The sequence below is a fragment of the Arachis hypogaea genome, chromosome 3 (assembly GCF_003086295.3).
Source record: "Arachis hypogaea cultivar Tifrunner chromosome 3, arahy.Tifrunner.gnm2.J5K5, whole genome shotgun sequence".
NCBI lineage: Eukaryota > Viridiplantae > Streptophyta > Magnoliopsida > Fabales > Fabaceae > Arachis > Arachis hypogaea.
The window spans coordinates 139,708,688-139,721,283 of NC_092038.1; positions in this window are offsets into that span (position 1 = coordinate 139,708,688).

Here is a 12,596-nt window from a genome sequence, read left to right on the forward strand (position 1 = left end):
TACACTATAGAGACCGAAAGAATAATTAAACTTTTAAGTAATTACTCAAAAAGAAAAAGCTAATCTAGTATACCACAAAAGCAAGGGAAAAATTTTATTATTTATTGACAGGATTTACATATTAAAAACTATAAAACGTTAGTCTTGCAAGTGAACAAATAGCCTTCAACCTTTAAATTTTAAATTGTACAATTATATTAAATATATGTCAAAATTAACTATAAATATAGAATATATATTAAAAATAAAATAAATTATATAAATATTTATAAACAAATATTTAGTGAATATTTGTTCTATACAGAAAGCATTTTTGGTAATTTTAATATCTAACCATCTCCTTAGATATGGATCAATTTCAGCAAACAAATGTATCATTATATGCACCATATGGCAAAACAAAATACTCGTCTATCTCACCTTCTGCACTAAGAGGAACCAAAAGCTGTTACTAAAAGCAATATCTTTTATATATATATATATATAGAGGCGAATGCAGATTGAGATCAAATTAGATATGGTCAAAATTTTGATTTGATCTGTACTAAAATTATCGGATCAAATTGGATTTAATATTTTCATTTTTTAAGTTTGGATCTGATCTGCATATTTACAGATAAGATCAGATATATCCATACTACGAGATATACCGTTAAAATCGACGACAACACTATTGATAATATTAAAAATCGACGGTAAAAACGGTCATTTCTAAATTTATCGATTTTTCAAAATTTTAATAAAATCGATGGCTTGCCTTACCATCGATAATATTTGAATAAAATCGACAATCTTCCCGTCTATAATATGAGTTCGAGAATTTTACCTACTTAATAAAATCGACAACGTTTCTATCGATATTTGATTCATTAAAATTGAAGAAATAGCTGTCGATTTAATTATTAAAATATCGACAAGTCCATCGTCTATATTTCATTTTCTTTTGTCTATTTTAAATTTAAAAAACGACAACGATGCCGTCGATTTTAATAGCCATATTTTTTAATTATTTTTTCATTTGAAAATTAGTAGACAATTAACGCAAATAAACTTTTAAATATAGAAATAAAATTCATAATAAATATTAGATACCAAGGCAAATAAACTTTTAAATATAAAAATAAAATTTATACTAAATATTAGATAATGAGTTTACAAACTTATCAAAATAATAAATGATTCTCTAACATAAAGATTCAAGATAAGATAAATAACTAAACTTAGACTTATATTCGTTTAAATTGCAATCCACTAATAATACAAAATATTCAAAGCAAAGTAAATAACCCTACTCGTACTCGTCTAAATAATCCTCATCTGAGTCATCAAGATCATCAGAATCATCCTTCATTTGAGAACTCTGTGGTTGTCCTAGTGGCTGCAGAATAGGTTAGAGTTTTCTACTTGGGGCTGTGCTTTTCTGGGAGCTTAGAAAAGTAAAAGGAGGATGTGGGAGAATACGCGATCTAGAACTATTAGGACCCATGGCCCTCACATACTCAGTCAAGCTGCTGAGTTGATTACTAAACTGATAATTACTGGTGTTGAGATCCTCAAGGATTCAACAATCTATTGCCACTCTCTTTTCTCTCTTTGGTAGTGGTCTTCAAGCTCTCTATGTTTAGCAGCACGTTATTCAATTTTTCTATTGAGTATTGTAATATGCTTTTTAAGATCCAAAACATCGGTGCTGGTGGTCATGGTTGGCCCATCAACTCAAGGTCGCACCATGGAAGAGTCCCTTACCTCACCCATACCATATACCCTACCTTTTTATTTTTCACCCACTGTCTCAATCCATATGCTTTCTTAGAGACAGGCGGTGGATCAATTACACTAGCCTCTATAGCAGCCTGCCGCTCTTGCTCGGCCTGAAACATGCGTTCTTGAAATATATCCTACAACGAGGAGAAATGATGGGTAAACTACTATAAGTATCAATAATGCAAAAGCTAAGGGGATATGTGAAAAAAATAAGTCCAACATTATAACGAAGGAAGGTATCAAGTCATTTATTTTCACACATTCCAATTTACAAAAAAGATCAATTACAATGAAAAAAGGTAAATTAACTTTGTCATTCGAGAGTATTCATCAACCCATTAAATCCTATCCACTTTGTGAGTATGAGTGTGTTCAAAAAATTTATCCATACATGATGGTCTTCCAAGCGATTAATTCTACATAATATAACCAAATTATCAATCAATATATTTATATATAACCATGTTTTGACAGTCTTAAGAAGGAAAGAAATAATCCAACAACTGTTATTACTACAACCTCAAATATTGCTAATAAATTTCTTCTCTTATTTGCCGTATGATTTGGTTCAGAAACATTAACACTATCCATCACTATCCATATTACTCCAAGCAATTGAAAACTGAAAAGTTAAACTTATATAGTTTTACAACAAAATTAAAGCAATTGATGAATGTACTGAACTAATCAACAATACACAATTGTACTATATATATATATATATATATATCAATCAGACAAATAATAACATCTCATTTGTTATATAGCAGAGACTTACACAGAGTTTATATTAATTAATAACATACCATTATTAAAATTCATTATTGTAGTACAAAGATTAACTCCGCCTATGTTACATACACTTGCGGTACATAGCCGGTCCCAAGCCTGGATAAAGGAGGAGGGTTGTGTTAGGTCTTCGGCAACCAACATAAAAATATAGCCGAACCCCCATGACATGAATCAAAGACATTATTGCGCTAAAGCTAGGTCGTTGCCCGGAAGCAACGCGCCGTATGGCTCGAGTACGGTGTCAAAGCAAGAGCCGCTGCATCGGTGCCCAGATGTAGTGTTAAATGAGCAAGGGTTCTCGCGTTTTCGTGAACGGACGAGGGTAAATAAGCTAGTTCACAAAGTAAAAGGTAAAGGTCGAAGTGACAGAAGGTTGAGATTTGGGACATGGAACATAGGCACTCTAACAGGAAAGTCCATGGAGGTGGTGGACACCATGACAAGGAGGAAGATTAACATTATGTGCCTACAAGAAACGAAATGGGTTGGTGCAAAGGCTAGGGAGTTGGATACTTCTGGTTTCAAACTTTGGTATACAGGAAAGGTGAAGAATAGGAATGGGGTTGGAATAATTGTGGATAAGCAGTGGAAGAAGGACGTAGTGGATGTCAAGAGGGTGGGAGATCGGATCATCTCTATCAAACTTGTGGTGGAGGGAGGTGCTTTCCATGTGATTAGCGCCTATGCACCGCAAGTGGGTTCGGACGAACAACACAAGATAAGGTTTTGGGAGGATCTAGAGAGTTTGGTTCAAGGCATACCTTTGGGAGATAAGATTTTCTTAGGAGGAGATTTAAATGGCCATGTTGGGAGAGAAGTGACTGGATATGGGAGTATTCATGAAGGCCATGGTTTCGGGGTGATCAATGCCGAGGGTAAAACTATTTTGGACTTTTCCTCAACCTTTGATCTTCTCATCGCAAATACATGTTTTAAAAAGAGAGACGAGCATCTTATAACCTATAAGAGTGGCATGACAAGCTCTCAAATCGACTTCTTCTTGTTGAGGAGAGTCGACCGGAAATTTTGCATTAACTGTAAAATTATCCCGGGAGAGAGTTTGACAACACAACATAGGGTGCTCGTCATGGATTTTCGCGTCGAGCAAAAGTTGAGGAAAAGACATCATACGAAGAACCCAAGGACGAGGTGGTGGCGGATGAAAGGTGAGGAACAAAGAAGCTTCCTAAGACGGGTAGGAGAAGAGGCAAAGTGGGATGGAAATGGAAGTGCGGAAGAGATGTGGAGGGAGATGGCAGAAGTTATTAGAAGAACAGCAAAAGAAAGTTTTGGTGAATCTAAAGGAATAGGACCAAGAGACAAGGAGTCCTGGTGGTGGAATGCGAGCATACAAGAAAAGATAAAGATAAAAAGGGAATGCTTTAAAGAGTGGTCTTTATGCCGCAATGCAGATAACTGGGAAAAATATAAGGCGGCTAAGAAAGAGACAAAAGTGGCTGTAAGTGAAGCAAGAACAAGAGCATATGAGGGTCTCTACCAGTCTTTGGGCATGAAAGAAGGAGAAAAAGGTATATATAGAATCGCAAAGAGCCGGGAAAGAAGAACGAGAGATTTGGATCAGGTTAAGTGCATAAAGGATAAGGATGGAGAGGTGTTGGCTCAAGAGGAGAAGATTAATGAAAGGTGGAAGAGTTACTTCTACGAGTTATTTAATGAGGGACAGAAGACTCTTCCGAGCCTTGGTCGATTATGCACAAGGGAAGAAGATCAAAACTTTGACTACTATCGAAGGATTCGAGACTTCGAGGTAAAAGAGGCTCTAAAGCAGATGAAAAATGGCAGGGCAGTAGGACCTGATAATATCCCGATTGAGGTTTGGAAGGGTCTTGGAGAAAAAGGCATCAACTGGTTAACCATGCTTTTTAATGAGATTTTAAGGTCAAAGAAGATGCCTGATGAGTGGAGAAAGAGCACCTTGGTACCTATCTACAAGAATAAGTGGGATATACAAAGTTGCGGAAACTATAGAGGGATTAAGCTTATGAGTCATACTATGAAGTTGTGGGAAAGGGTGATAGAACGGAGGTTGAGAAAAGAGACACAAGTAACAGAGAACCAATTTGGATTTATGCCAGGCAGATCTACCACTGAAGCGATATACCTATTAAGAAGGATGATGGAGAGGTATCGTAGTAATAAAATGGACCTACATATGGTGTTTATTGATTTGGAAAAAGCGTATGATAGGGTACCAAGGGAGGTCTTATGGAAGGTTTTAGAAAAGAGGAGAGTAAGGATCGCATATATTCGGACAATTAAAGACATGTATGATGGGGCCACAACTAGTGTGAAGACCCAAGGTGGTGTGACAGAGGAATTCCCTATTGGTATAGGATTACACCAGGGATCATCCTTAAGTCCATACCTTTTCACATTAGTCTTGGAAGTACTCACAGAGCACATCCAAGAGCCTGTGCCATGGTGCATGCTTTTTGCCGATGATATCGTCCTTATGGGAGAGTCAAGGGAAGACCTAAATAAGAAGTTGGAGTTATGGAGAGAAGCTCTAGAAGTGTATGGTCTGCGCATAAGCCGTAGCAAGACGGAATATATGGAATGTAAGTTCAGTCTGAGAAGGGAAAACCCCAATATAGAGGTGAAGATTGGAGAAAACACCCTACGAAAAGTTAAAAGTTTTAAGTATCTTGGGTGCATCATACAAGACAATGGAGAGATTGAACAGGATGTAAATCATAGGATCCAAGCAGGTTGGTCAAAATGGCGGAGTGCATCTGGTTTTATATGCGACAAAAAAGTGCCTTTAAAACTTAAAGGTAAATTCTATCGCATCGCTATAAGACCGGCTATGCTGTATGGTACGGAGTGTTGGGCGGCTAAAGGGGAACACGAACATAAGCTGAGTGTGGCAGAGATGAAGATGTTGAGATGGATGAGTGGTCATACGAGATTGGATAAAATAAGGAATGAAGATATAAGGGAGAGAGTTGGAGTAGCACCCATTGTGGAAAAGATGGTTGAATCGCGTCTCAGGTGGTTTGGACATGTGAGAAGAAGACCGAAAGAACATCCAGTCAGAAGGGTGGATGAGATGGAAGATGGACAAAGGGCGAAAGGCATAGGAAGACCTAAGAAGACTATCCATGAGGTGGTCAAACGAGACCTACATGTAAACGGTCTCTCTGTAGACATGATATATGACAGAGCACAATGGCGTCGTTTGATTCATGTAGCCGACCCCACTTAGTGGGACAAGGCTTTGTTGTTGTTGTTGTATTGTAGTACAAAGATTATAGAATTTTTAAGTCTCGTTTTATGAGTTACTTTCCAAGTCATTCATCAAGTTGCACATAAAAAGAAATTCAATAAGAAACTCCAATGACTTTAAGGGCAAATATACAAACAATACTATTATATACCCATTGTTTCAATTTGGCTCAAACACGATAGGCTTCCCCAATTATTTTTCTCTGATGCTCAAACAATACTACTATATGCCTTTATGCAGCATCTTTGATATTCACAAATTCTAATTTAAATACTGTTATCTAAAAATAATTTTTGGATTTTTGGATAAGAAATGACTTTGTATCATTCCATGTGTTATACCCTCTACAATAGTAACTATTTATTCACTACATTAACATATATGGTATATTTTCGATGACGAATACCTCCACACAATAATTCCCACAAAACTTGGTAATTAATGATATAATCACTAATTTCCTAAAACGTGTCTTAACCCTTCTAAAAAATGTGAGGCCAGATCAAATCTCACAAAATTCCAAACAAGTTTTCTCATGCGTTTTTACTTTAACCAAGTAACTTAAACAATGCATAAAGTAAAAAAGATGGTTTTATAAGCAACTTATCAAGCGTAATCTCACTTCTAGAAAGGTGGTGCTTTTTGCAATGTGAAGGGAAGTACCTCGAGTCGATTTCCTGGCAACTGTATTTCTCACCTGTAATTGTCTATAGGCATCCGTGTCCCAACATCTCATAAATTCACCAAGAACTTCTAGTGGGATCAAATATGCATGGGCACCTTTTTTTAGAATGGCATGGAGCATGCCTCACAGGCGCTTGGCAGCCCTAAACCTCTAAACTTGATAGATGTCATCCTCTTCCGTATCAAAAATGTCAAAGTATTTTTATTTAAAAAAGAGAAATAACATCTTGTTATCATATAACATACTATGATATGTAATATTGTAAAATACGTAAAACAAGGTAGATAACATTTACCCTCCATTATGTCCACCATATTTTTCGAGTATCATCATCTGCCTCATCAAAATTCAGCCAATACTTATTGTCATTTTTCTTAAAAACTTGAGAAATGCGCTTCAAGCCAGGCTTAGGTGGGTGCCAACTACATCAAAAAAAAAATGAGACATGATATTCATAAAATTTAAAGCAAATAACAAACAATTTGGCACCATCATATCTAAGCTTAGGAGCACTTGTGACGGAATGACCAGTGGTAGTGGATGTTTCTTGACCCTGAGTATCTTGGGTACCAGTAGATGTGATTTGTCTTTTTCCACAGGATCCTGCTCGACTGGGAGCTACAATAGTTGGATCACTCTGTGCACTATGTGAGGCAGTGTTGGGAGGCTCATTGGCTTGTTGAGTGCATGATCTTGGCGCATCCAGAGTAGGCATCATGTGTATCTGAGGCTCCTGACAAGAGGGGTAGTAGTAGCAATAGGTGGCGGTATCCCACTGGTCAGAACAGTCGTGCCTGATTCACCCAACAAGACTGTATGGATCCGCATGCAAGTCAAGGGAGCGACTGGTAGAAAGCCTAGACCTCCCATTTTGGCCTCAACCATGGCCACGATCTTCGTCTTTACTAGAGATATCTTGTATAATAGCTGGATCAATCTGCACACCATGTGAGGTAGTGTTAGGAGGCTCATTGGCTTGTTGAGTGCATAATCTTGGCGCACCCTTTCGGCCTTGGCCACGGCCACGACCGCGATCTTCATCTCTACCAACCATATTCTGTACACATTGAAATAAGTAAGTTATTATCCATAACATAACTGATACAAAAAATTACAAAATATGAATTAAAGTAAATTAACATATTTGCAAACTAAGAATTTACAACTAAAACCTCAATTCGAGAGTTCCGAACTTCTATCATCATCAATGTAAGCATCATCGTCATCATAGATCTCAATGTCACCGTCCTCCTCATTGTTTACATTAGGAACCTAGAGGTCAGCCACTTGAAGTTGTATCATATCAACATCTCATGACCTAGATGCTAATGATGGTGGAAGCTCGGTTTTTAAAATGATCCTAGTATGTGGAGGCTCATCATTTTGATACACCTCGGTTTCAGATTCATTTTGTGTTTCCTCCATTATTTTTCGTGGTTTACATGTAATCACAATCTTTTAATTAGGCTTACAACATTGTGGATATGTCATGTAGTTCACTTGTCTAGCTTTTTGCGTAAGGATGAATAGATCATAACTCCCATATCTCCTAGTGGGTAATACTTCAATTATTTTGTAGTCTTTGTGTCTATGCATTTTCTGAGGCCTGGTAGGGTCATACCATTCACAATAAAATAAGGTGACTCTCAAACTAACAAGACTTGGATATTCAACAATCAAAATCTCTTTAAGAGTGTCGTACCAGTCAGATGCATTATTCCCTTCATTACCCTTAACATATATGCATGTATTATCTATCTCCTTTTCACATGCATGCTCAGGAGTTTGGAATATATACACATCGACCTTGAACATATCAACACTCGTGGCCCTAGTTTTTGGACTGAATGCTAAACTCAATAGATGAGGACAAGTTATGCCATTGCTAGGATTTTTTACCTAATTTTGTCAAATAAAATATAGTATTTAGAGAATATTTACATTGACATATTTTGATCCAGTCAACAAAACGTAATAACTTACATGCTCATGAAATAATGATGAAAAGTTGGATAAAGAATTATTGCCCCCATGGATCTGGTCATAATGACTTCTAAATGTATCTACTTCAGGACAATTCAACAAGATATGTAAGTGAGCGGCTTTCATTTTCGGACAATTAGCTAGAGCAGCAGGTGCTGTAGCGAAACTGATTGAAAAGAGAGAAAATCGGCCACATTAAAATTACCTTCTGGGGAGGTCCGTTTGATATCCAAAAACTGCTCAGTAACAGTCGAACAAGTGGGGAATGTTGGGGTAAACTAGAAAACTTTGGGTATTTAGCAAGACGGGATGCCCCTGCATAATTTCTTGAAGGATTTCCCATACAATCGGTACTCAAACCCTTATTTTTGCTACTTTAGTTGCGGCTTATATAGGTGAATCCATGGAAGGCCCCTCCCTCAAATAAGTTTATTGGATTTTTGTTCAAGAATAAAATCTTACTGGAACTGTCCAATTCATCCTTCGGAACTATATCCCATCCCTTTTAACTCAGTGGTAGAGTAATGCCATAGTAAGACGTAAGTATCAGTTCAAATCCCATCAGATATGGACCGAACTGTCTCATGACGTTCTGAACCCAACTCACGTACTGCTTTAATGGGCCCGTTCCTCAAGATTCTATAGGAATATTTTTATATTCCCTTTCTACATCTTATTTCAAGCGACATTAATAGATCACTTCGGAATGGTATATACATCACATATACTGGATCAAGTAAAAACTTTCATACTAGTCAACCACCTGTATTTGTTGGCTCCCATAGGCGCACCCGGTTGATCAAAAATAGAAAGGGCAAGCTCAGATGAACTTTCAGCACCATCATCATTTCGATTCGGCCTTGTTCTCTTAGACACTACATTTAACTCAAAGTAATAGAACAATATCTTGATGTCTATCTACCCAAGTATGCTTGACAAATTGTACCCTCTACTCTAACCGATTCTTTACTGATCTCTTATACGTGCCTGTTTCACTCTCAAATGGATACATCTACCTATACTGAGCTGGTCTACAAACAGGTGCCTCTTATCCAACTGAATTGGTAGATGCTCCATTACGTCAAAAAAAGCAAGTGGAAAAATTCTTTCTAACTTGCACAAAATAACAGGAATATTAACTTCCATTTGTACACTGTTGCTAACCCGAAGAGTAGATGAACAAAGGTCCCTAAAACATTGACTTATTTCGGTCAACGGTTTCCACATGTGGTCCGGCAACTCTTTGAAGGCTAACGAAAGCAAACACTCCATAAATACATGACAATCACGAGTTTTCATCCCAAACAATTTTCCTCCCCTGACATCAACACACTTTTATAAATTTGAAACATATCCATCTGACATTTTCAACTCTTGTACCCATTTACAAACATTTTTTCATTGCTGGAGTGTCAAAACATAGTTGCTCGTCGATATTTTAAATACTAAAATAGACGGCATGTCCGTTGATTTTAAAATAAAAGTATTCTTGCCCCATGGTTCGTCGATAATGTGACGATAATAGGAGAATGGTTTAATGCATCATAAAAAAAATCGACGATGTGACTATCGATTTTGATATTTTATTTTTAATCATCTTTTTCAACAATATCGATAGCAGGCTATCAAAAAATATTGACGCGAGAGATAACCGTCAATTTTTAGCATCGAAAAATAAAGTTTTTCTTGTAGTGCCGCAAAACATAAAAATATTTTAAAAAATTATTTTCATTAAAAATATCAATAAAATCCATTTTTTTCACTCTTTTAAACATGTTTACTCCTAAAATATTATTAAACATAATTTTTTTTAAATAATAAAAATAAAATAATAAAACATACATGATAATTATTAGTTGAAATAAAACATAGGAAGAATATTTATTTACGTATTTTTTTTTTGCGGATCTGCAGATATGCAGATCGAATATGCGAGTACCTATCTAAAATCCGCAATCCGATCTATCAGTATATGAACAGAATCCGATCCGATCCGATAGCCTTGCGAATCAAATCAATATCCACAATTCTCGTATTAGATTCGTGTAAACACCGCGGACATGCAGATTGAATTCGATCCATGAATATCCCTATATATAATAGTTATCATTATATTATTATACAATGGATTATATTCTGGCGCCAAAAATATTAACATGATGCATTTTGGTATTAGTATATATGCATATATCTCTCTTAACTTATTTTAAAAAAGTATCTTGTTTATAATTATATGAACCTCAATATAATGAATAATTCTATTAATGGTCATTTTTTATAATATAATTGTCAATCATACTTAATTATCATCTATATAATATTTACGTTGGCGCTAAACATATTGACGTAGAGCATTCTGATGATGCAAGTATACTTACCTCTCTCTTTTATTTCTTATTTATAGAAAGTATTAATTTCAAATAACTATATTTGTTAGTATTTAATAATTAATTACAATAAGATTTGTTAATAATCATAATATTTTATATCATATATTTTTAATAATTATAATTATTCTTTCATATATTTCCATAAGTACTATGTATAGAGTATTTCATTTACCATTCATCCGTGTAAATTCCAGAGCCAAAATTTTTTATTTTATCTTTTAATTTTCTTTTCTTAACTATTTCTATACAGTAATAATGCATTCTTTATTTTATATTGAAATTGATCATTTTTTAGGTATAAATTAAAATTTTGTCATTCTTTCATAAATTCAACCTTATTTTTATTCTTTTAATTATATAATGAATGTTGTTACTCAATTGTTTTCTTTTGTTCTTACAGCAGAATTATCTTTTACCACAATCATTATATAATGCACCACATCCGTCAGGTGTGCAACTTGAATTGTTTCGTTGATTTGGGTGCGAATTATTTGGATGCAAAAGTTCAACACAGCAAAGACTGTGAATTTTATTTTGTTTAATGATGGTTTGATCGTTTTATATGCTATAACCAACCTAATAGAATGTAGATGGAATTATCTTTCTATGAGAAGCTGAATTTATCGTTGAGTTAAATGTGATTATTATTGCTTGCCGCATTATAAATTGTATGTATTCTAAATATTCAATCTAGTTAAACTATTTTCATTACTTGTGATTACAAAAATGATTATAATTATAAGGCCAATGCTACTATGTAAATAGCCAAAACTTTTTACATGTATAGATTTGAGGTGTCAAAATAAGATTGGACTTTGCCTATAATAACAAAACCCGCATTAATGAACAAATTATTATTGATGGGCCCATCATTTGAATTGTTGCAGAAAAAACACTAACATGAGCAGAAAGTTTCAAAGTTTGTGTCTTATTTAAATTAATTAATAGTTTTAGTTAATCTTTGACGAAATTTTGTGTGTTAGGCCAGTTACTGAAATTTTTGGATAGGACTTGAGAACTAACCTTCTACGTTAGTTCAATTTTTTGTTGCCGTGATAAAAATTTAGGTTTAAAAATTATTATTAATTAATAAAATTAATAAAATTATATTAATTTGTTAGAAATTTTGTTTTATCAATTTGAATAATATAAATTTAATTTATCATGTGTAACAAAAAATACTATGACTTTAAAACTTTATTTGGTAAAATTTTTTAATAAAATTAATTTTTTTTCTTCGTGCATAAATTTGATGTAACAATGGAAAAAAAACGATAGTAATAGTTTCTTTGATATAGAAATATATATATATTAGCACTTAATTGAGAAAAACTGTAATAAATCATGTAAAAGAAGGAATAGACATTATTTCATGACTATTTCCACCATCTTTTAAATTTTTTTCTTACTATCACATTAAATTTACGTAACAAAAAATATTTTAAAGTCATAGTATATTTGTATTATTTTTTTTTTAGAAAAATAATGTAAAATGTTTTTCATTTTATTTTTTGTCATTTAGAATAAATTAAATCTATATTATTTGAAATTATAAAAAAATTATCTTTAATAAATCAATCTAATTTTATTATATATATAATTAAAAAATTTTGTTCATAACTTTTTTAAAGGTAATAGTATTTTGTAAATATTCATAATTACAATATAAAATAAAAATAGCAAAAATATTATATAATAAAATTTTATTTAACAAAATCAATACAAATAATAATTT